Source organism: Mustela nivalis (assembly GCF_964662115.1).
Source record: "Mustela nivalis genome assembly, chromosome: 16".
In the NCBI taxonomy this organism is placed as follows: Eukaryota; Metazoa; Chordata; class Mammalia; order Carnivora; family Mustelidae; genus Mustela; species Mustela nivalis.
Genome location: NC_139035.1, coordinates 48942684 through 48968062, shown reverse-complemented (window position 1 = coordinate 48968062; position 25379 = coordinate 48942684). Strand labels below are relative to the sequence as shown.

Genomic DNA, 25379 nt, shown 5'->3' with positions numbered 1-25379 from the left:
GGGTATAGATGAAGACTGATTATAGTGAAGCATTACAAGAACAAAGCTGAGTGAGGAAGGAATGAGAACATGAGGAGGGTAAAGTACAGAGGAAGAGCGTGAGCATCGGCACGGTGACAGTTTGAATATTAGCCGAGACTCTTCATTGTGCTATGTGCCATGCTAAGGGAAAGCCTGCTGAACATGGTACTGTGGCAACTCTTACCTGGCTGGAGCAGCAGGCTCCATGTGGCTGTGGAGATGTCCTGCAACCCAGTGTGGTTTGGAGCCATAAAGATGGGGACAGGGAGGTGGTTTCCCCAGAGACGCAGGTGCCATCCCATGACACTGGCCAGAATGTTAACAGGTTTGCTGGGCCTCGCTGAAGGGCCCTCAACTCAGATCCTAGAGCCTAACTATTTGACTTGATGCTCCTACCCTGAAGGCCAATTTGTATCAGCTCCCAGAGAGGAAGCATCCCTTGCAAAGGCCCTAAGGAAGGAGCCTGGAGGGCACTTGGGGAAAAAATGCTGGAATGCAGAGACCCGGGAAAGAGGTGTCAGACAGAGCTAGAGAGAGAACCTACATATTTAGGATAAAGAGACTCCCCTACATCATAGGCTAGCACAGGGCAAGAACAGTGTTCTGAAACCCATAATTAAGAGATGAGGCTTCAAAGTGATTTAAATGACACCAAATCCTAAGAAGTGCTCTCAAGCTGAGATGAATCACTGGCCCCATTGTGCACTTGTTTTTCCTCTGAGCCTCGCTATTCCCACTGCAACTATCTCCAATAATCTTAAGTGGCGTCAGAATGTTCAAAACAAAATTATATTTAATTCAAACAGTAAAACTAGCCCATTACAGCTCTTAGGAGAAAGGGTAGAGAGTGACAGATGGGGGAAAAAAAAAAAAAAAAAAAAAGGCTGTCACAACACCAAAAGGTTAGAAACCGTTTGCTCAAACCTTTAGTTAATAGATGCATAATGAAGTTTCCGATCTTGCCACTGCAATTGTTTGTGTCCTGTAATGTGGGATTTTATTGTCATTTCATAATGTCATTTTATAATGGAAATGATGCAGAACAGCCAGGGTACTTTAGGAAATCATATTTTCCTTAGCTGTACCAAAGGATCATCTTTTGTTAGAGTCTTGCTGTTTTCTTTCAAGAGGTATCCCTTGCACAAGTAAAAAGAAGTCCATGTAGTGCTTGTTTTCTGCTGTTGGCTGGTCTTCGCTATCTACAGAACCCACGATTACAAGGGAACCAGCAAGAACAAAACAGGAAAGACATTCAAGTAAGGGGAAAAAAAGTAATTGGGTAGCTGCAAGGGGGTCTGGTCTGAGGTCTTGTTTCTAAGCAATCAAGAGAACTCAAGTAACTTATCAATACTATCATTAAGTACAACTATCATTTTGGAGGATTGTCTAAGACCTAATCTTTGTGTCTATATGTTATCTCTAAATGTTAACACAAGACTTGGAGGCTTTCTGACAAGGGCTCATTCTGGAAGCCTGCTCTTCTCTTGGCTTCCAGGACACCCACCCTCTGAAGTTTTCTTCCACTTCTTGGTCTCCTTTGCCAGCTTGTCTTTCCCTGCCAGACCCAAAAGGCCCAGACTTTCTGCCTACACTCTGTGCGGGCATGAGCCTGTCTCGTCCTGCAACGACAATCAATACTCACTTTACCCAGACAAATGCCTCGAGCTCTGACCTCTCCTCTAAGCTCCAAACGAAATTGCCAGAATGGTTTTTTTTTTTATTATTACTAAATTAAATTTAACTTGTGCCTCTGTGGACCTCTTTCCAAGACTTCCTCTTGCATTTAGAAAGAAAGGCGAACATCTCCAGTGGCCTCCAATGTACTCCCCTGTCACCCTCCTCCCCCCGCCCCCTCCCCAAGCTCCTAGCTGCACTGGCCTTCCTGCACGGTTCCTGTCTCAGCCTGAGGAAGCACCACAGGCTGTGGCATTTCCTCATCCTGGGAAGCGCTTCCTGGGGATCTACCCCAGGCTGGCGCCTTACTCTAGGTCTTTGCTGAAGTATCTTTCTGCAAAGAGTGCCTGAGCTCCTCATGTAGAATAGATCCTCCGGCTCTCTCTTCCCCCACACTCTCTCTTCCCTTGATCTCTTTTATTTCTCCATAGAACTTTGTAAGAGTTGAAACGATCTTCTTATTTGATATCTGTCTACCCGCTGTAATGTGAGATCCCTGGTGGCACAGACTTTGTATTATTCAATCCTCTATCTTCCAGGCCTAAAATTATAATACCTGACATAATAAGTATTTGTTACACAGCATTACTATTTTAGAGATATGAAACTAAAGCTTGAGGTGTATATTCGTTTTCTACTACTGCTGTAACTAAGGATCACAAACCGAGTAGCTTCAAACAATGACGTTTGTTGGTAGGGCCATGTTCCTTCTGGAGGGAGGCTTCAAGGGAAGATCATGACCTCACTCTTTCCCACCTCTAGAGCAGCTTGAATTCCTTGGCTCGCAGCCTGTTTCTCCATCTTCAAAGGTCATCATTCCAAAGTCTATTGACACACGCCCTTTTTCCGACCCTGATTCCTCCTAGGTATCCTATGTCTCCTCTTATAAGGACACTTGTGATAACATTGAACCTTCCTAGATGATCCAGAATAGTCTCTCCATCTCAAAATTTTTAATTTAATTATATCTGCAATGAAAAAAAGAAATCCCTTTTGCTGTGTAAGGTGACATATTCAGACACTCCAGGGATTAGCACATGGACAGCACCGGAGAAGAGGTGGGCATTTTTTCTGTCTACCACATTATGTTGAAGGAACTTTCTCAAGGTTGATTAGCTAGCAAGTGGCACAGTTTTTAGCTTGAGCTTCTTTGACTTCTATGGTCTGTGCTGTCTTTGAAGCCAAGACATACCACCATCCCTCCAGTGCCAGCAAAGCCCAGTAGGAGGGCTCAGCCTGGAGTGGTTCCAAGACTCCAAGAAGGAAACCCCAGTTTTGTAGTGATGGTGGCAGCATTCGTGTTCTCTCGGGTTCTCTTCTCTGACAAGGTATCTTTACAATATGTAACAAGCCATTGCTATCACTCTGGGAGAGTTTCATGTAATGAGTCTGCTCTAAATGTACAAAGCCGCACAAAGATAATCATGTCACAAGGTTTGCTGAAGAGAATTACTCGTATGATTCTGAACTATACGAAAGAACAATAATACTGATCAAACCTACCATTTTCTAAGCACTGTTATTTCCTAGATAATTTCACATGTTCATTATCTCCTTTAATTCTTACTACAACCACTAATGATAGGTCTTATCGTTTTTGTTGATAAAGAAATTGGTGTTTATAGGTATGGAGTGAATTACCATATAGCTCCAAGTGTACAGAGGGAACAGAGGGCTTCAAGGACTCATCAGCCTGCTTCGAAGTTCATACCCTTCCAAAAACCCAAATACCTTTGAGGGCAAAAGAGAGATTTCCTGCTGAGCTATCAACAATGGGCAGAGGGGAGGAAGGGGAGGTAAGGAGGGGATTGAAACATAGGGCCCTAGTAGATTCCTTTCTGGAATTTTTTTTCCTTGGGAACTTGAAAGGCAAGATAGTGGCTTGTGAGGATTTCGCGAGTTACAGAATCCTTTACCCCTCGTGTGGGTTAGCATAGTGCCCAGAACATTATAAATACCTAGTAAATATTGGTGACGTTTCCTGAATAAATTTAGATATAAATTTTCACCCTTTTTCAGAGGATGCACTGTTGTTTGTTTCTTCTATGAGATCACATGGAATTTAGCTGGAATAAGAGAAGCTGACCCCAGGCAGTACACTAATAGCCGGATTCCTACACAGAACAGAGAAGGGAAGCTCATCTTGGCAGTGCTCCACGTTCAGATGGGAATGGCTGTTTTCAAAGAATGAGCTGGAGGGTGGCAACCCCAAATGCACATATCTACCAGGTAAAGCTTTGAAATCCTTGAACTCTCATCAGTTTATCCTCTGGAACTCTCCCCGCCCTTCTTTATTCATTTATTTACACTCTGAGTTACCATACATGGAATCCCTACAATGAGACCCCCTCTGTGCTGAATCATATAGGTTCATAGCGATAATGAGGAATCCGTCCCTGACTAAAAGAGGACAAAAAACAGTAGTAGGAGAAAAGGATATAAAATAAGTGCACCCGGGGCACCTGGGTGGCTCAGTGGGTTAAGCCGCTGCCTTCGGCTCAGGTCATGATCTCAGGGTCCTGGGATCGAGTCCCGCATCGGGCTCTCTGCTCAGCAGGGAGCCTGCTTCCCTCTCTCCGTCTCTGCCTGCCTCTCCGTCTACTTGTGATTTCTCTCTGTCAAATAAATAAATAAAATCTTTAAAAAATAAATAAATAAATAAATAAAATAAGTGCACCCAAGTATTATAAGGACTATACACAATTAACCATGTATAGGGAACAGCTCAAAAAACAGATTAATAAATTTTCTCCAGTGAGAGGTAGAGGTGGGATCAGGAAACACTTCCAAAAAAGGAAGCATATTTTTTTTTTTTTTTTTTTTTTTGGAGGGAGAGAGAGAGTAGAGCACGCAAGGGTGGGAGGGAGGTGGGCAGAAGGAGAGGGTGAGAATATTAAGCAGGTTCCATGCCCAGCCCAGAGCCCTGCATGGGCTCAATCTCACGATCCTGAGATCACGACCTAAGATCATGTCCTGAGCCTAAATCAAGAGTCGGATGCTTAACCCAGGCGCCCCAGACAAAGGAAACTTTAAAGAGTGCTTAGGTGCTCCTAAATTTATAGGAAAGGTTAGGATTCACGTGGTGGGGGGGGGGGGCGGCCAGGGCGATTCTGGATAGAAGGAATAACGTGAGCAAAGATACGATGATATTGAGCCCTTGCGTTTTATAGAAACTATAAACTAGAAGTTGGTTTACTGGCTCCTTTTCATTGTGAAACAATGGCCCTCAGACAGAAACAGGACTCCGTATAACACACGTATTTAGGAGTGCCTTCCACTTCTTCCAGGTCTGCGGTTGGCACTTGCCTGGACGTAGCTGCAGGCAGCTCTGCCAGATTCCCCAGGCTCTGCCTGCTTCTGGAAAAGCACAGAGGGGGCGTGCTGCAGCTGGGCGAGGGCTCCACCTCCTGTGGCTGATCGGGGAAGCGACGAAGCTCACCACTCCTGCCTTCTCACCCTCCCAGGGCTTCCTCCACATCCCACCTCCATTTCTTCTCCTGGCTGGGACCTTCCAAGCAGTAAATGTGCACCTAGCTGCCAGCGCTCATGTGAGCCATTAGAACTAATTGAAGTACTGGTGGAAAAACAAGCAGAGATTTGATCCATCGTTAAGCTAAAACAAAACACAGAGTCTCTGGGAATTGTGAGTATATGTCTTCCCTATGTCCATAAACCGTAGAGATGAGAATGTGAGGTAAGTAAGGGAAAAGTTTTAGTCCTTGAACCTTCCATACTTCTCCCCATCTTGTATTAATTTTTACCATTTAAGATTTTTTTTTTTTATTAATTTATTTGACAGAGAGAAAGATCACAAGTAGGCGGAGAATCAGGCAGAGAGAGAGGAGGAAGCAGGCTCCCGCTGAGCAAAGAGCCCGATGCGGGGCTCGATCCCAGGACACTGAGATCATGACCTGAGCCGAAGGCAGTGGCTTAATCCACTGAGCCACCCAGGCGCCCCAATTTTTACCATTTAATCTACACAAAGATAGTTCCACAATAGGAACTGTCCTGTGAAAGATTATGTTAGCAGATCGTTAAAATCTTTGACTTGATATGCTTTTACATCTGCACTGCAAGCTTATCTGGGCATAAGTATCTTGGAAACACAGTATTTCCAAATCTAAATGTCAAAGCAAGTTCAAAAATAGCCCACTGGAGTGTTTCCCTTAAGCAAAGCAAATCCCCCTCCAAGTCCAACATGTGCAAAGTTTAAAACAAGAACGGATAATGCTACAATAAAGCCCACAATATGGGCAGGACTGTAAAAGATTTAGGACTGGTTACGTATTATGAAAGACTATTTTTATCACAAAGGGACTTTCTGCATTTGCAAAGAGCTACTCCAAAAAATAAATATCATGAGTAAAGTTCTCCAAAAATAAAAGTATAGTTTCAAAAACACTAATCTAAAAAGAAAGTATTTCACCACCACCCACATTTATGGTTTTTTCTTTCCTTTTCAACACTCAAACTTTTATGTATCTCTAAGAACCACGGTTTCACTTCACCTTAGACATCATCAGCTCTGTCCCTTAGAGTCAGAAATGATCTGAAGTATCACTTAATCCCATCCTTTCATTTCACACATGACCAACTTGACAAATTGTACGAAACACCTGCTACCTAAGAAGCAATGTACCGGGAGAGACACTAATGTGAAAAATGCATGATTCCCTGAATCATTTAACAAAAACAATTTCACTGGTGCTTTAAAGAAGCTTTCTATTTATTTGAGGAGACTGATACTGTATACACGCAGAGAAGGATAATTTCAAAAAGATTGGTTCAAACAAGGTACAGTCCACAGACAGAAGTGATTTGGGCTGGTGGAATGTTGGAAGTAAATAGGTTTTGGACTAAATTTGAAGAAGGGATGTAGTTTCACTATAAATAAGTACAGCAAAAAGTTGTTTTCCGGGGCGCCTGGGTGGCTCAGTGGGTTAAAGTCTCTGCCTTCAGCTCAGGTCATGATCCCAGGGTCCTGGGATCGAGCCCTGCATCGGGCTCTCTGCTCAGCGGGGAGCCTGCTTCCCTTCCTCTCTCTCTGCCTGCCTCTCTGTCTACTTGTAATCTCTGTCTGTCAAATAAATAAATAAAATCTTTTTTTAAAAAGTTGTTTTCCATAGATGGAATAGTATTGGTAAAGATTCATTAATAGTAAAACCCACATGTGTCTCATGAGCTCTGCAATGTGGTTGAACAGAAGCAATGAAGAAAGTATCCAAAGTTGGAAAGGTACAGAATTTGGTCAAGTGGTGAAATCTAATTACTTATTCACCATTTTTTTTTTACAGCATTTTATATTAAGTGGAATTTTTGATTGGAGAAAGGAAAGAGAATGGGGTTTATATATATAAAACATAAAACCATTGGAGTCAAAAATTAACTGAGTTGCCAAGGGTCCTACATCAAGATTAGGGCTTCCTAATGAGAGTTTAGCAGTAAGGATGCTTCTGAATGCAAGGAGCAGACAACCTCAATTTCAACAAGTCAGACAATTTACTATCTCATGTGAGAAAGATGTCCAGAGGTAGGTACTTCCAGGATATGTTTGTCAGATTCATTAGGGAACCCTGTTTTTTCCATTTTGCTCTATTGTGCCATCCTTCCCAGGTGGGGTTGGGTCTCCCTCCATGTCACAAGGTGGCCTCTGTGGCTCTTGCCATCAATCACTGCAGGTACCACAGCGTCCAGTATAAGAAGAGAGACTATTGCACCCCTGCCCTCCTGCTGAGAATGAGGAGACCCATCCCATGAGCTGTCCATCTGTCTTCACATTTGGCTTGAACCACATCATACATTCATTCCTAAACCAACCTCTGAAAGTGAACGGGATTGCCAAAAGCAACCAGGATTTTACCGTTGAGTCAAGTGCAGAGAGGTGAACGTCTAAACAAAGTCAGGACTTTCCTAGCAAGGAAAAAAAGAGGCTGGCTTTTGAGCAAGCAACTCACACCAGTTAAGTGGCCACAGCTATTCCCTAAACCCTGTTTGGAGGAACTGTCAAAGTAAAAGCCAGCCCTCCCTATTCAGAACAATGGCTCATGCACAAAGCCTGGAGAAGATGAAGGCTGGGGGGTTCCTCTAGGCAGCAGCAGGCCTGGTATAATTAATGATGGTTTGGAGCTGGAATTTTGAAGCCTTCACATTCTATTCAAATCATGAGGCAGTCAGGTGCATGAGGAAAGCAGCAGAGGGAAGAAGCAGTTCAAGGTGGCAAGAAAAGGTTGAAAGAATTTAAGGAAGACATTTGGAGATAAAGTAGGATCTTTATCCTAGTTAAGACTGTTAACCAGTCTTAAATACTCGGAGGGTAGGTCCTTCCCAATTGCGTGCCTCTTTCCAGTAATATAATGCTCCATACATATATTTAAAGATGTCTTCAATTAATTTATTATTCTCTCCATTACTTTATTTCATAATATGATGTCAGAATTCTTAATACCACAGCAAACGTAATGTTTTGGTTAAGGTAACTGTTGCATCCTGCGTCAAGAGCATAAAATCCGGGCACCCAAATCAATTTTCAAAATCATCTGTTGCTACATTGTCATTTTAGTAAGGAAATGATGATGATGTTTTGTGAAACCACATCTTTTTTTTTTTCACTGTTTTCTACCTTATGATAAAAGAGAACACAAAAACAGAATGAGTCACCCCTTCGCCACCACTTCCCTTTCATTTTCCTTCCTGTTTTCCCATTGGAGCCTGTGTGTAAGGTCAGTGATGGACTCATTAGATTCTCAAATCACACTTAAGTAAAAGTACTGAGGAAATGTTTTGTCCTTCGTTCGACAAATATTTATTCCAAACACGGTGCCAGAGAATAAAAACTCCAAATAAGATACAGTCATCTAGTTTATGCCTCTAATAAAAAGGATCAAACAAAAGGACATCTAGTGGCACAGAAAGAGAGTTATAATAAATGAAAATACATGCCTATAAGTATTGTTTACTTTGCTGTGTGAGTATATAATATCCATCAAGATATTTTTTAATTATTTGTATATGTATAAATAACATATATATACACACATACATAGATAGATGTGGGGGTGGAGAATGTTACTTTAAATTAACAAAAACACATGACTCTAATCACCCTGTCTTCTGTGGGTTGATGGTAGTAGGGTAGGGAGAGGCAGAATTCATGCCCAGGGGCTGGGGCTGGGGGGGAGACTATTTCCTTTTGCCCACACAAGCCGGTGCAAACCAGTTTTGCCTAAGAAAGATCCCAGTTAAAAGAAGGATTACCATTTCAAAACATAGAGTAGATTGCTTTTGCCTAATATATTTTCACTTTCCAGCAATGCACACTATTTGTAGAATAAGAATTGAAGAGGATATAGTTTCTGTCCTCAAGGAGCTCTTCTAGAAGAGAACTTGTATATAAAACATTGCCATACAATATTATAGGAGTTATTTGACGGGAGATACACGTATAGTGTATATTCATGAATGCACCGAGGGAGAAGTCACTAGCTCTGCCTGGAGGCTCCTAGAAAGGCTTCCCCTAAGATGTGGCTTCTGAATTGGCTTTTAAACCAAAGCCTCTCAGAGAGAATACCATATGTTAAAGCAGAAGAAAACTGACAAGCCAGGAGGACTGGTTCTCAGATGGGTGTATATGGAGACCCACATAGGGAGGCAAGAAGTGGTAAAAATAACAGGTTGTAACAGTAGATGGGGACTAGATAATGAAAATATAAGCCATCTTCAAAAGTGACTTGATGGGGGCACCTAGGTGGCTCAGTCAGTTAAGCGGCCAGCTCTTCATTTAAGCTCAGGTCATGACCTCAGGGTCTTGGGATCAACCCCTAAGTTGGGCTCCATGCTCAACGGGGAGTCTGCTTGAGGATTCTTTCTCTCTCTCTCTCTCTCTCTCTCTCTCTCTCTCTCTCTCTTCCCTCTGCCCCTCCCATGGCTCACATATGCTCTCTCTTTATAATAAATCTTTTTTAAAAATTGCTTCATGAAGAAGCCACTGAAAATTATATATTTTAACCAAAAAGTAAACACCATTTTAAAGTTTTTTTAATGTACATTTTTTGTAATCATGGAACACAAAAGAGAACTAACCTTCTTCAGAGCTTGAAGTTTTAGATCCTCAGGACTAATTCTTTCAGATTAGAGTGACCCGAAGTGGGTTCCCAGGTTGGGGTCAGCCAGTAATAAATTTTCACCAGTCTAAGAAGTAATAAGAGAAATAAGTAAAATCTATACAATTCTTTTTGTGTCTATCATTAATAATACAAAAAATTGACAACACTATGTCAGTGCCCCCTCATTCGTTTTTAGTTTTTCACCCATGAAAGAATAATTCAGTTCAGTAAACCACTGGACTATAATTGTTTAGTTTCAGTAGACACTGAAAATAGCCAGAAAAATGAAAATAAGTTTAGCAGAAACACAGGAAAAATAAGAGAGAAATCATAGAGTTAGCAGATATCCCAATGGTCTAGGAGAAAGTATGGAGGTGGAAAAAGAACTAAATTGACTAGCAAATACAACAATGTTGGAATAAATCTTTAATTTTATTTTAAGAGAGACACAGTGTATCTTTCTTTTAGATTTTTCATACCAAATATCTAGGTTACACATTTGGGTTTTTAAGAGGATCATTTGGGGCCTGAAATAGGTAGAGGTATAAATTTCCTTTCTTTATGAGATAGGCGTTTCCTGCACAACTGGATATCAGGAAAATTTTTTTACCCCATGAGTCTTTATTCTTCCAATTTTTTAATACGGAAAAACCTCCCTTGGTCGATTGTGTTGACAAGTCTAACAAGAAAGGAATGGTTTTGGCTTGTGGAATGCAGCAAAATTGCTGGGTGTTTGTGCTGAGAATTTTATCTTACAATTCATGTTTCCCTTGCACGACCTTCTTTTTTCTGTGTTGTTCTTGTTCTCCATTCTACAACCCATCTACTTGCAAGAATCTGGCGCTCATTTGTTCCTCAAGTAAGTTGTATTCAACCAGCCATCGGCACATGAACTCCTTGAGATCAGTCCTCTCATCTCCTATTTGTATACCTGCAAGGTACCCAGACCCACAGACCCAGTAAAGTCTGTTTACCTTCTTCCCACACCAAGCAATAAAGAAAATGACCATAGCGCCATAATCCTTACCTCTGATTTATAGACTGAGGTTAAACCGTCAGTGGTTTCAATTTCAATCCTATCAATCAACTGTGTTTGGGCAGGGTATCTCAAAGTTAAACATCATAAAGCCAGATTTAATGGTAACTTATTGCTATACAAATGGAATTATTCTTTTCCTATTTCACTCTCCATCTATGTTGGATCATAATTCAATTTAAATCCATCTGCCTCTAGCATCTGCATGGTGTGTTCAGTTAGAGACAAGAATGGAAATTAGAAAGGTAGATCTGAATACAGGTTTGAAATGACAAACAGATTTTCAAATTAGACTTTGCCTTTACAGAGCAAACATGTGTGCTTTGTAAAAGCCATGAAGCATTTGTTTCCTTATAAATAATGAAAGAAGAGGATAAAATTTAAAGCTGCACATGTATGTTTTAGAAGTGTTAATTTTTTATCAGATAAGAAAATATTTTCAGAGTATGCCATTATTTATTTTCCTATCAATAATTATTTTTTAAATATTTATTTATTTTAGAAAGAGAGAGAGAGAGCAGGAGGGAGGGGCAGAGGGAACGAGAGAATCTTAAACAGCTTCTGCACTGAGCTTGGAGCCCCATACTGGGCTGGATCCCAGGACCCTGAGATCACAACCAGAGCCGAAACCAACGGTCGGATGCTCAACCCACTGTACCACACACTTGCCCCTCAATAATTATTTTTAACATGCAAATAACTTATAAACCTATTTCACCACCAATAGTTTAAAAATTCTTTAAGTATTTTTAGTAAAACACATAAATCTCTCCTTATTTCTATTCTGCTTTTTTAAATTGCCCTACCTAAACATAACTACAGCAATAGTTGTGTGTATTCTTTCCCTTCAAGGTATAGTTTAAACAGCTAAAAAGGAACCCAAATTCTTTTTTTTCTGTTCCTTGTGGGTTTTTTTAAACTTTATTTTTTTAGTGTTCTGAGATTCATTGTTTATGCACCACACCCAGTGCTCCATGCAATAGATGCCCTCCTTAATACCCACCACCAGGCTCACCCAACACTCCCATCCCCTGACCTCCAGAACCCTCAGTTTGTTTCTGAGTCCAGTCTCTCATGGTTTGTCTCCCCTCCGATTTCCTCCAACTCACTTCTCCTGTCCTTCTCCCAATGTTCTCTATGTTATTCCTTATGTTCCACAAGTCAATGAAACCACACAATAATTGACTCTCTCTGCTTAACATATTTCACCCAACATAATCTCCTCCAGTTCCATCCATATTGATACAAAAGTTGGGTATTCATCCTTTCTGATGGAGACATAATACTCCATTGTATATATGGACCACATCTTCTTTATCCATTCATCTGTTGAAGAGCATCTTGACTCTTTCCACAGTTTGGCGACTGTGGCCATTGCTGCTATGCACATTGGGGATACAGATGGCCCTTCTTTTCACTACATCTGTATCTTTGAGGTAAATACCTAGTAGTACAATTGCAGGGTCATAAGGAAGTTCTATTTTTAACTTCTTAAGGAATCTCCACATTGTTTTCCAAAGTGGCTGCACCAACTTGCATTCCCACCAACAGTGTAAGAGGGTTCCACTTTCTCCACATCCTCTCCAACACAAGTTTCCTGTCCTGCTGATTTGGGCCATTCTAACTGATGTAAGGTGGTATCTCAATGTGGTTTTGATTTGTATCTCCCTGATGGCTAGTGATGATGAACATTTTTTCCTGTGTCTATTAGCCATTTGTATGTCTTCTTTGGACATGTGTCTGTTCATATATTCTGCCCATTTTTTGACGTGATTATCTGTTTTTTGAGAGTTGAGTTTGAGGAGTTCTTTACAGATCTGGGATATCAGCCCTTTGTCTGTAGTGTCATTTGTAAATATCTTCTCCCATTCTGTGGGTTTCCTCTTTGTTTTGTTGACTGTGTTTCCTTTGCTGTGCAGAAGATTTTGACCTTGATAAAGTCATAAAGGTTCATTTTTTATTTTGTTTCCTTTGCCTTTGGAGACATGTCTTGAAAGAAGTTGCTGTGCCCGATGTTGAAGAGGTTACTATGTTCTCCTCTAGGATTTTGATAGATTCCTGCCTCACGTTGAGGTCTTTTATTCATTTTGAGTCCATCTTTGTGTATTGAATCCAAATTCTTAACAACTCAGAGTGTGTGTCAAAATGATACAAAAATAAAGCATAGTGACTTGTATTGAAAAAATATATATAGCAATATCACTACTTCTTAAGATTAGTAATAACTACCATCTATTGAGTATTTATCATAAAGTGGGCAGTATGCTAAATTCTTCACACATACATTGTTGTACATACATAACAGACATATTTAAATTTGTTTATTCTTATAGTGATACTACCTATCAGTGCTTTTTTTTATTCTTTTTTTTAAAGATTTTTTTTTTTTTTAATTTGACAGAGATGACAAACAGGCAGAGAGGCAGGCAGAGAGAGAGGAGGAAGCAGGCTCCCTGCTGAGCAGAAAGCCCGATACGGGGCTCGATCCCAGGACCCTAGGATCATGACCCGAGCCGAAGGCAGTGGCTTAACCCACTGAGCCACCCAGGCACCCCACCTATCAGTGCTTTTAATGTCCCCATGTTATAGATAATGAAAGTGAGACTTATTGAATGGAGATACTTGGTTAGTAAGAGGCAAAGCCAGGACTGAAATCCAGGTCAGTCTGTCTAACCTGAAATCCATAGACAATTGTCTGGATAATTATAAAACATGGAGGCACATTGGAAGCCCTGTAACTCATAATCACTCATTCATATAGTACCAAACACTGTCTGACAATCTTACTACAAATTCTCTAGTGAGTAGACACTCTCACCCTTTGCCAAGACCATTTATTACTTCCTCAATCCTTGGCACACAGCATTATTATGTTTAATAATAATAGTAGTAGTGGTAATAGTAAACACTTAGATAACACCATACTCTAAGTACTTTTCTAAACACCACATATTTTTTGTCAATTTTATTTTATTTTATTTAAACTTGATTAATTAACATATAGTCTGTTATTAGTTTCAGAGGTAGAGTTCAGTGAGTCGTCTATTGTATATAACACCCAGTGCTCATTACATCATGTATCCTTCTTAATGCCCATCACCCAGTTATTTCATATATCTTTTAATTCTCACAACAAACTTATGAGGCAGTTACTGTTGCTATCCCCACTTTACAGATGAAGAAACTGAGGCACAAACAGGTAGGAAAAGTATTTGGGGTCATACAAGTAATAAATGACAGAATTTGGGGTGTCTGGGTGGCTCAGCCTTTAAGCACCTGCCTTCAGCTCAGGTCATGATCCCAGGGCCCTAGAAGTGAGCCCTGTATCAGGCTCCCTGCCCTGTGGGAAGCCTGCTTCTCCCTCTCCCACTCTCTGTGCTTGTGTTCCCTTGCACACACTCTCTCTCTCTTTCTCTCTGTCAAATAAACAATAAATAAACAAAATCTTTAAAAAGGAAATTGAGATAAGCTGAGTGAAATAAGTCAGGCAGAGAGAGTCAATTATCATATGGTTTCACTTACTTGTGGAGCATAAGGAATAACATAGAGGACATTGGGAGAAGGAGAGGAGAAGGGAGTTGGGGGAAATCAGAGGGGGAGACGAACCATGAGACTGTGGACTGTGGACTCTGAGAAACAAACTGAGGGTTTTGGTGGGGGAGGGGGTTGGGTGATCCTGGTGGTGGGTATTAAAGAAGGCACACATTGCATGGAGCACTGGGTGTGTTGCATAAACAATGAATTTTGGAACACTGAAAAAAATTAAATTAAATTTCAAAAAAATAAAAATAAAGTAACTTGATGGAAAAAAAAAAAACAAAAAACAGAATTAGACTTCAAGCCCAGACAGTCTTATTCCAATTTTCCATAACCTATAGCCTAAATAAACATATGAATGAATGAACCAGAATGATTTTTGTCAACATAAATCAAATTGTATCATTGCTTTGGTTTAAACCCTTTGGGGACTCCCCACTGGGTGTGTAACTAAAATGCTAACTTCTTAGCCCAGCCTGTAAGGTCTTGAATGATCTTCTATTTCATCTTTTGCCTCATACTTCATGCTCCTCATTCTCGTCAGTCAGATACAACAGATTTCATTCAGGACTCTCTTTCCAGTTTGGGTACTTCACACATGCTGTTTCTCCTCTCTGAAAGCTCTTCCCCATACTCTTAACTGGCTGATTCCTACTCATTATTCAAGACTCCACCTAAATGTAACCTCTTGAGAGAGGTTTCTCTAATATGCCAGCATAAAGCAACTGTCCATTTTTGTTATATAATCTAAGAGCATTCAAAACAATTTCAAGTTGTGTGTGTGTGTGTGTGTGTGTGTGTGTGTGTGTGTCTGTGTGTAGAGCTGATTGTCTTTCTCTTTTGACAGACTTTAAGTTTGATGAGGACAGATACTATGATTCTTTTTTCTTTTTCTTTTCTTTTTTTTTAAGATTTTATTTATTCATTTAAGAAAGAGAGAGAGAAATCACTAGCAGGGGGAGAGGCAGAGGTAGAAACAGACTCCCTATAGCGCAGGGAGCCCAATGGGGGGCTGGATCCCAGCACCCAGAGATCATGATCTGGGCTGACAGCAGACACTTAAACAACTGAGCCACCCAGGCACCCTGATTCTTTTTTTCTATAAATGGCCTATACCAGGTATTTGATAAATGTTGTTGGAAGTAAGAATGAGTTAATGAGTGACTGAATGAATGAATGAACCACTCAATCAATGAAATCTCATAATACTGTATGTGCCTGTGTATGATTGCCAATTGCCAAATATATCTTGCCAAACACTAACTTAAAAACGAAGATGCAGTGAAAGAGTATCCACTGTCTGTTTGAAGAGCTATGATTGAATATGGTTATTGAGTCAAGAACATAATGAAAACAAGGCAGATCTACCTCCTCTTTTCTACCTCATGATTGTAGATACAAAATGTGATAATTATAGTTTTTTTCCGTTAAACCTGTATGATAACAGCACACTCCCTCTTCTTTGAGGAAGGTCACCTACATATGGCAGCACTCTGCCACAGGTGGGAGCAAGGAACCTGGTGAAATCAGTCAGGGTCTCCCATACCTCCAGCAACAGTGATTCACCAACAGAGCTGAGCACAAGGTCCACCATGGGCCAATCAGAGTCCTCCACGTGCCCGTTAAGTTGTTCAGGTAACGTATATTTTCTCTTTATCTTTGGAGTCACAGACATGGGAAGATTTAAATTTGAGGCTGCTTAACTGTCATCTTCCCAAGTCACATGGTAGAAACTTTTCTATATTACAAGAAAAAGAGGATAAGGTGTTAACATAAACAGAGATAAGAAACGGAGAGGAAAACCACTAGCGTCATTTAAACCTTTGTTCCCAACTATACCTCAAATCAGCTGTATCTCAGACTTTCAGGTATGTGAGCAAACAAATAGATCTCTTCTATGAAGTTGATTTGAGAATCCTTTCTATTCTTTGCAACCACGTGCCGTGATTTACACAAATTCCCAACCAACAACACTTCTAGTATTTGAAAACATAAGGCCTTACAGAGACCTGTCTCAAGATTTGCAGATAAGGGGTGCCTGGGTGGCTCAGTGGGTTAAAGCCTCTGCCTTCGGCTCAGGTCATGATCCCAGGGTCCTGGGATCAAGCCCTGAATTAGGCTCTCTGCTCAGCAGGGAGCCTGCTTCCCCCCCCCCCCATCTGCCTGCCTCTCTGCCTCCTTGTGATCTCTGTCAAATAAATAAAATCTTAAAAAAAAAAAAAAAGATTTGCAGATAACTTAAAGGTTATCGGTTTGGCTCAGGTTTATGGTGAGCTTATACACAGCGTATAAAAACAGAAAACACCGTCCCAATCACAAAATCAAACCAGGCCATAGAAAGACAAAGAAAGTAGAATATTCCTGGGGAAGGAAGCAAGAAGGAAGAAAGTACCTTTTCCAAAGAAAAGCTTGTCCCCCTCTCCCCTGAGGGCTGCTGCTATGATGGGTAAGGATCCTGGAAAAACACTAATCATGTTTCCTGCTATACCCTCGGGAGAATTCCATCAGATCAGGCCTGGCTTCCTCAAGAAAAGTGTGACTACAGGGGCTGCTATCTGTTTCAACCTAAATCTGGTCATAACTTCCAGAACACATAATCCCACCATCGTCTGACTTCTTGGTACTCTTGTAACAGTTGAAATTTCACATCCGTTTGTGTGATGGGATCAACTTGGGAATTACACAGTAGTATTTTTATCCTTGTTGTTCCACAGTGTTCCTCAGTGCCTTACAAAAGGGCAAAACAATATAGAAAGAACAGTGAATTTAAATGATCTTCTAAATAGATTTTTTTTAAACTTACAGCATAAGCAATGGTCTGAAGGAACAGTGTGCACTTAATCCTTCCTGTGAGGATACTTACTAGAATTTATACATATTTCTCTTCAGTTTCTTGCACTATATTTATCTCATCAGGGATATTTTGTTTGTATGTTTTCCATTGGTGTTTAAGTGTTACTACAAATGCACACTAATCCTGTAGTCATCATTAATATTTGAGTATAAAGCACTAATAAGGTAGTTTGAGGTTTCATTAACATAAAGTTTTTCAGCTGATAATTTGCTTTAAGATCATAACCTAGTGAATAAGCCATTATACCAGGGTTCCTCAATAACACCATTTGGAGGCCATTTGTGATGGAATGCTGTTTACTTAAGAGAAGAAACCTCTGACCTTCTGTGGATTAAAGGGAATCATACCAGCATTATGCACATTGTAGCAAATAATGCTAAAATATGCAGGGAATGATCCCAATCTTTTGGTACCGGTTTGATAATTAATTTGTGAGCCAGGATGTGATCTATTCTGGAGAATGTTCCATGTGCACTAAAGAAGAATTCATATTCTGTAGCTCTGGGATGGAATATTCTGAATGTATCTATGAAGTCTACCTGGTCCAGTGTGTCATTGAAAGTCCTTATTTCCTTGTTAATCTTTTGCTTAGATGATCTGTCCATTTCAGTGAGTGGGGTGTAAAGGCCTCTACTATTGTCTTATTGTTGATGTGTTTCTTTGATTTAGTTATTAATTGCCTTATATAATTGACTGCTCCCATGTTAGAGCCATAATTTTTAAAATTGCTAGATCTTCTTGTTGGATAGACCCTTTAAGTATGATACAGTGTCCTTCCTCATCTCTTAGTACAGTCTTTGGTTTAAAATCTAATTTGTCTGATAAAGGATTGCCACCCCAGCTTTCTTTTGTTGTCCATTAGCATGATAAATGGTTATCCATCTCCTCATTTTAGATCTGGAGGTGTCTTTGGGTCTAAAATGAGACTTTTGCAGACAGCAGATCAATGGGTCTTGCTTTTTTTATCCAATCTGATACCTTATGTCTTTTGATTGGGGCATTTAGCCCATTTACATTCAGGATAACGACTGAAAGATATGAATTTAGTGCCTTTGTGTTGCCTATAAGGTGACTGTTACTGTATATTATCTCTGTTCCTTTTGGTCTGTGTTAATTTGGGCTCTCTCTTTGCCTAGAGGACCCCTTTCAATATTTTCTGTAATGCTGATTTTGTAATCACAAATTCTTTTAGTTTCAGTTTGTCCTGGAAGCTTTTTATCACTCCTGTTTTCAATAACAGCCTAGCTGGAATAAAGCATTCTTAGCTGCATATTTTTCTCATTTAGTACCCTGAATATATCATGCCCATCCTTTCTGACCTGCCAGGTCTCTGTGGATAGGTCTGCTGCCAATCTAATGTTTATACCATTATAGGTTATAGACCACCTTTTTTATTTTTTTAAGATTTTATTTATTTGACACAGAGAGAAAGATCACAAGTAGGCAGAGAGAGAGAGAGAGGGGGAAGCAGGCTCCCTGCCAAGCAGAGAGCCTGATGCGGGGCTCGATCCCAGGACCCTGAGATCATGACCTGTGTCAAAGGCAGAGGCTTTAACCCACTGAGCCACCCAGGCGCCCCAGATTATAGAACTTTTGATCCAAGATGCTTCCAGGATTTTCTCTTTGTCTCTGAGATTTGTAAATTTTACTATTAGACATTGGGGTTTTAAACTATTTTTTTTTACTTTGGGGGGTTTTCTGAGTCTCCTGGATTTTGATGCCTGTTTCCTTCCCCAAATTAGGGCAGTTCTCCATTATAATTCTCCAATATATCTTCTGACCCTCTCTCTCTTTCTTCTTCTTCTGGGATTCCAATTATTCTAATATTGCTTTGCTTTATGGTATCACCTATCTCTTGAATTCCCCCCACCCCGCTGCCATAACCCAGTAGTTGTTTATCTCTCTTTTTCTCAGCTTCTTTATCCTCTATCATTTGGTCTTCTATGTGACTAGTTCTGTTTTCTGTCTCATTTATCCTAGCAGTTAGAGCCTCCATTTTTTACTGCACCGCATTAATAGCCTTTTTTATTTCAACTTGGTTAGATTTTATTTCTCCAGAAAAGGATTCTTTAATGTCTTCTATGCTTTCTTCCAAGCACAGCTAGTATCTTTATAATTGTTATTCTGAACTCTAGTTCTGACATCTGACTAATGTCCATATGAATTAGGTCCCTGGTAGTTGGTACTGCCTCTTATTCTATTTTTTGAAGTGAGTTTTTCCATTTCGTCATTTTGTCAAGAGAAGAATAGATAAATGAGAGAACAAAATGCTAAAAGGGTAACAATGAGCCCAAGGAAATATACACAAAACAAATCAGAAGAGACCTAAAACCAGAGGGAAAAGGGGGGAAAAAAAAGTATGTAAGGCTGGTAAATGGAACAGAACCATACACTAGATTTTGAATGTATTTTGGTCTGTTAGAAGAAACCATACCCAAAATTATAAAGAAAAAAAAAAATATATATATATATATATATATATATATATGAATGTTGCCTGGGTGGCTCAGTTAAGCATCTGCTTTCAGCTCAGGTCATGATTCCAGGGTCCTGGGATCAAGTCCCACATCAGGCTCCCTGCTTGGTGGGAAGCCTGCTTCCCCCTCAGCCTGCTGCTCTCTTCTTTGGGCTCAATCTTTCTCTCTGTCAAATAAATAAATAAATAAATAAGATTTTAAATATATATGTGTGTGTGTGTGTGTGTGTGTGTGTGTGTGTATACACACACACACACGAGGTTAAATATAATAAAGGGATGGAGTATTACTGTAAAAATGAAAAATAAAAAAATTTAAATTTGGAATTAATTAGAAGTTCATTGAAAAAAAGAAAGAAAAATTTTACAAAAGAGAGAGAGAGGACCGAGTCAAGATGGCAGAGGAGTAGCAGACTGAGATGACATCAGGTCACAGGAGTTCTGCTAGATAGTTATCAAACTATTCTGAACACCTACAAACCAAACAGGAGATTGAAGAGAAAAAGAGCAGCAATTCTACAAACAGAAAATCAACCACTTTCTGAAAGGTAGGATGTGCAGAGAAGTGAACCCAAAGTAACAGGAAGATAGACCATGGGGGGAGGGGTGCCTGTGTGTGGCAGAGCTCCCAGGTATTGGAGCAGGGAAGCTGACTACAAAGATGGAGCTGAGGAGTGAGTTCTCAGGTTGGGGGTACCTTAAACTGTGATCCACGGCACAGTCGGACCACTCCACTTTGAGCAAGGACCCCACAAGTGGCAGATCCAGGGAGACTCACCTTCCTTCTCTGGAGGCAGGAGTCTGCTGGGTTTTGAGACTCCAAATAGGGCTGTGCACCAGAGACAGAAATGCTCGGTCACAGGCCGGGTGAGCTCGGAGTGTGGCTGGAGGCCAGGGAGACAGGAGTGATTGACCGCTTTTCTCCGAGGGTGCACTGAGGAGTGGAGCCCAGAGCTCTCAGCTCCTCTGGGCCGGAGATTGGGAGACCACCATTTTCATTCCTGTGCTCCAGAGCTCTACAGAAAGCATTCAGGGAACAAAAACTCCCAAGAGCAAAACCGAGATTAGTTAGCCCAGCCCCAGAGGAACAATTCTGCCTCTGGCAAAGACATTGGAGAATTAATGCAACAGACACCTCTGCCCAGAAGATATGCAAGAATATCCAGCCAAGACCAAGCTCGCTGATCAAGGAGAAAAGCAGAATTCCAGAGGAGGAGAAAACAAAGCATGGAATTCATGGCTTTCTCCCCATGATTCTTTAGTCTTGCGAAGTTGATTAAATTTTTTTAATTTTATTTTTTCTTCTAATTTTTTTAATTTTTCCTCTTATCTCTTCTAACGTTTTTTAACTAGTTTATCTTAACAATAACTTTCTTTTAAAAATCTTTTAAAATCTTTATTATTATACTCATTTTTAACCCTTCATTGTATCTAACTTTATTTTTGTATACATATAGGGTTTTTTCTTCTAAAAAATTTTGTGATACAATTTCTTCCAATAGATCAAAATATACCCTAAATCTAGCACAGGGATTTGTTCCAGTCTCCAGCCTGAACAATTTCTCTCCACTTTCTTTTTCTTTCTTTTTCCAACTTATCATTTCTTTTTTTTTAGAATTTTTTTTATTTTTATCTTTACAGTCATATTCCATCCCTTCATCATGTTTACTCTTATTTTGGTGTATATATATAAGTTTTCCTTTCTTTAAAATTTTGGGAGGTAGTTAATTCTAAGAGACCAAAATACACCCCAAATCAAGTAGGTGGCTCCCTTCTATTCACCAGTCTAATATATATATATTTTTTTTAATTTTTAAAGTTCTTTATTACCCCCTTTTTTCTCCCCCCAATTTGGGGTCGCTTCTGATTTGTTAGCGTACAGTTTTCTGGAGTCTTTGCTACCCTTTAAGTATTTTATTCTCTCATTCATATATCCTTATCTAGATGAAATGAAAAGGCAGAAAAACTAACCACAAAACAAACAAACAAACAAACAAACAAAAAGAGGCAGTACTGATGGCTAGGGACCTAATCAATACAGACATTGCTAATATGTCAATCTAGAATTCAGAATGATGATTCTCAAGGTGCTATCTGGGCTTGAAAAAGGCATGGAAGACATTAAAAAATGCTTTCTGGAGAAATAAAATCCATTTCTGGAGAAATAAAAGAACTAAAATCTAAAAAGCTATTAATGAGGAGCAATAAAAAATTGAGGCTCTTACTGCTAGGATAAATGAGCCAGAAGAGAGAATTACTGATACAGAAGACCAAATGATGAAGAATAAAGAAGCTGAGCGAAAGAGAGACAAACAACTACTGGACCATGAAGGGAGAATTCAAGAGATAAGTGATACCATAAGATAAAACAGTATTAGAATAATTGGGATTCCAGAAGAAGAAGAAAGAGAGAGGGAGCAGAAGGTATATTGGAGCAAATTATAGTGGAGAATTCCCCTAATGTGACAAAGGGAACAAGCATCAAAATCCAGGAGGCACGGAGAACCCCCCTCAAAATCAATAAAAATAGGTCCACACCCAGTCATCTAAGAGTAAAACTTACAAGTCTTAGTGACAAACAGAAAATCCTGAAAGCAGCTTGGGACAAGAAATCTGTAACATACAATGGTAGAAATATAAGATGGGCAACAGACTTATCCACAGTGACCTGGCAGGCCAGAAAAAACTGGCATGATATATTCAGAGCACTAAATGAGAAAAATATGCAGCCAAGAATATTATATCCAGCTAGGCCATCACTGAAAATAGAAGGAGAGATAAAAAGCTTCTAGGACAAACAAAAACTAAAAGAATTTGTAAACACCAAACCAGCTCTACAGGAAATATTAAAAGGGGTCCTCTAAGCAAAGAGAGAGCCTGAAAGTCATAGACCAGAAAGGAACGGAGACAATATACAGTAACAGTGACCTTATAGGCAATACAATGGCACTAAATTCATATCTTTCAGTAGTTACCCTGAATATAAATGGGCTAAAATGACCCAATCAAAAGACACAGTTTATCAGAATGGATTTAAAAAAAAAACCCATCAATATGCTGTCTACAAGAAACTAATTTTGTACCCAAAGACACCTCCAGATTTAAAGTGAGGGGATGGAAAACAATCTACCTTGCTTATGGCCAAAAAAAGAAAGCTGGGGTGGCAATCCATATATCAGATAAATTGATTTTTAAGTCAAAGACTATAATAAGAGATGAGGAAGGATACTATATCATACCCAAAGGGTCTGTCCAACAAGAAGATCTAACAATTTTAAATATCTATGGCCCTAAAATGGGAGCAGCCAACTATATAAACCAATTAATAATAAAATCAAAGAAACATCAACAATAAGACAATAAAAGAGGGGACTTTAACACCCCACTCACTGAAATAGATCATCCCAGCAAAAGATCAGAAAGGAGGGGTGCCTGGGTGGCTCAGTGGGTTAAAGCCTCTGCCTTCAGCTCAGGCCATGATCCCAGGGTCCTGGGACCGAGCCCCACATCGGGCTCTCTGCTCTGCAGGAAGCCTGCTTCCTCCTCTCCCTCTCTTTGCCTACTTGTGATCTCTGTCAAATAAATAAATAAATAAAATCTTTTTAAAAAATAACACCTGATTGAGTAGCAAATATAGGAATTTGCCCATTTTATCTAAGATAACTTAGTTTCTAAAAAATAAAAAAAAAATCAAAGAGGAAATAAAGGCCTTAAATGACACACTGGAACAGATGGACATCACAGATATATTTAGAACATTCCATCCCAAAGCAACAGAATACACATTCTTCTCTAGTGCACATGGAACATCCTCCACAATAGATCACATCCTGGGTCAATCAGGTTGCAAGTGGTATCAAAAGATTGGGATCATTCCCTGCATATTTTCAGAACACAATACTCTGAAGCTAGAACTCTATCACAAGAGGAAAGTTGGAAAGAATTCAAATACATGGAGGCTAAAGAGCATCCTACTAAAGAATAAATGGGTCAACCAGGAAATTAAAGAAGAATTGAAAAACTTCATGGAAACAAATGATAATGAAAACACAACGGTTCAAAATCTGTGGGACACAGAAATGGAAGTCCTGAGAGGACAGTATATAGCAATACAAGCCTTTCTCAAGAAACAATAAAGGTCTCAAGTATACAACCTAACCCTACACCTAAAGGAGCTGGAGAAAGAACAGCAAGAAACCCTAAATCCAGAAGCAGAAGAGAAATAATAAAGATCAGAGCAGAAATCAATGAAATAGAAATCAAAAGAACTGTAGAACAGGGGCACCTGGGTGGCTCAGTGGGCTAAGCCTCTGCCTTCAGCTCAGGTCATGATCTCAGGGTCCTGGAATTGAACCCCGCATGGTGCTCTCTGCTCAGTGGGGAACCTGCATCCCTCCCTCTCTCTGCCTGCCTCTCTGCCTGCTTGTGATCTCTCTCTGTGTGTCAAATAAATAAATAAAATCTAAAAAAAAAAAAAAAAAAAAAAGAACTGTAGAACAAAACAATGAAACTAGGAGCTAGTTCTTTGGAAGAATTAAACAGATTGATAAACCCCTGGCCAGACTTATCAAAAAGAAAAGAGAAAGGACCCAAATTAATACAATCATGAATTTGACAACCTGGAAGATGCACTCCTAGAGATGTATAAACTACCAAAACTGAACTAGTAAGACAAAAAAAAAAACCTGAACAGACCCATAACCAGTAAGGAGATTGAAGCAGTCATCAAAAATTTCCCAACAAACAAGAGTCCAGGGCCAGAGGGCTTCCTCTGGGGAATTCTATCAAACATTTAAAGAAGAATTAATACCTATTCTCCTGAAACTCTTCCAAAAAATATAAATGGAAGGAAAACTGCCAAACTCATTTTATGAGGCCAGCATTACCTTTATCCCCAAACCAGACAAAGGCCCCATCAAAAAAGAGAATTACAGACCAATATCCTTGATGAACACAGATGTGAAAATTCTCACCAAAATACTAGCTAATAGGATCAAACAGTTCATTAGAAGGATTATTCACCATGACCAAGAGGATTTATTCCAGGGCTGCAAGATTCGTTCAACATCCACAAATCAATCAATGTGATACAATACATTAATGAAAGAAAGAACAAAAACCATGTGATACTCTCAATCAATGCTGAAAAAGCATTTGACAAAGTACAGCATCCTTCCTTGATCAAAACTCTTCAAAGTGTAGGGGTAGAGGGTATATACCTCAATACCATCAAAGCCATCTATGAAAAACCCACAGCGAATATTATCCCAATGGAGAAAAACTGAGAGCTTTTCCACTAAGGTCAGGGAAATGACAGGGATGTCCATTATCACCACTGCTATTCAACATAGCACTAGAAGTCCTAGCCTCAGCAATCAGACAACGAAAAGAAATTAAAGGCATCCAAATCAGCAAAGAAGAAGTCAAATTCTAACTCTTTGCAGATGATATGAATACTTTATGTGGAAAACCCAAAAGACAACACTCCAAAACTGCTAGAACTCCTACAGGAATTCAGTAAACTGTCAGGATATACAATCAGTGCTCAGAAATCAGTTGCATTTCTACACACCCATAGCAAGACAGAAGAAAGAGAAATGAGGAGTCAATTCCATTTACAATTGCACCCAAAACCATAAGATACCTAGGAATAAACCTAACCAAAGAGGCAAAGAATCT

General features: G+C 39.8%; 1 long non-coding RNA gene across 1 annotated transcript in view; it reads right to left on the bottom strand.

Moving 5' to 3' along the window:
• The window catches only part of LOC309850266, a 67251-nt gene that overhangs the window by 25227 nt on the left and 16645 nt on the right, over nucleotides 1-25379 (bottom strand). Inside the window, exon 2 of the long non-coding RNA XR_014304156.1 lies at nucleotides 9775-9882. This is a non-coding gene — a long non-coding RNA (uncharacterized lncRNA). The remainder of the gene's footprint in view (nucleotides 1-9774; nucleotides 9883-25379) is intronic.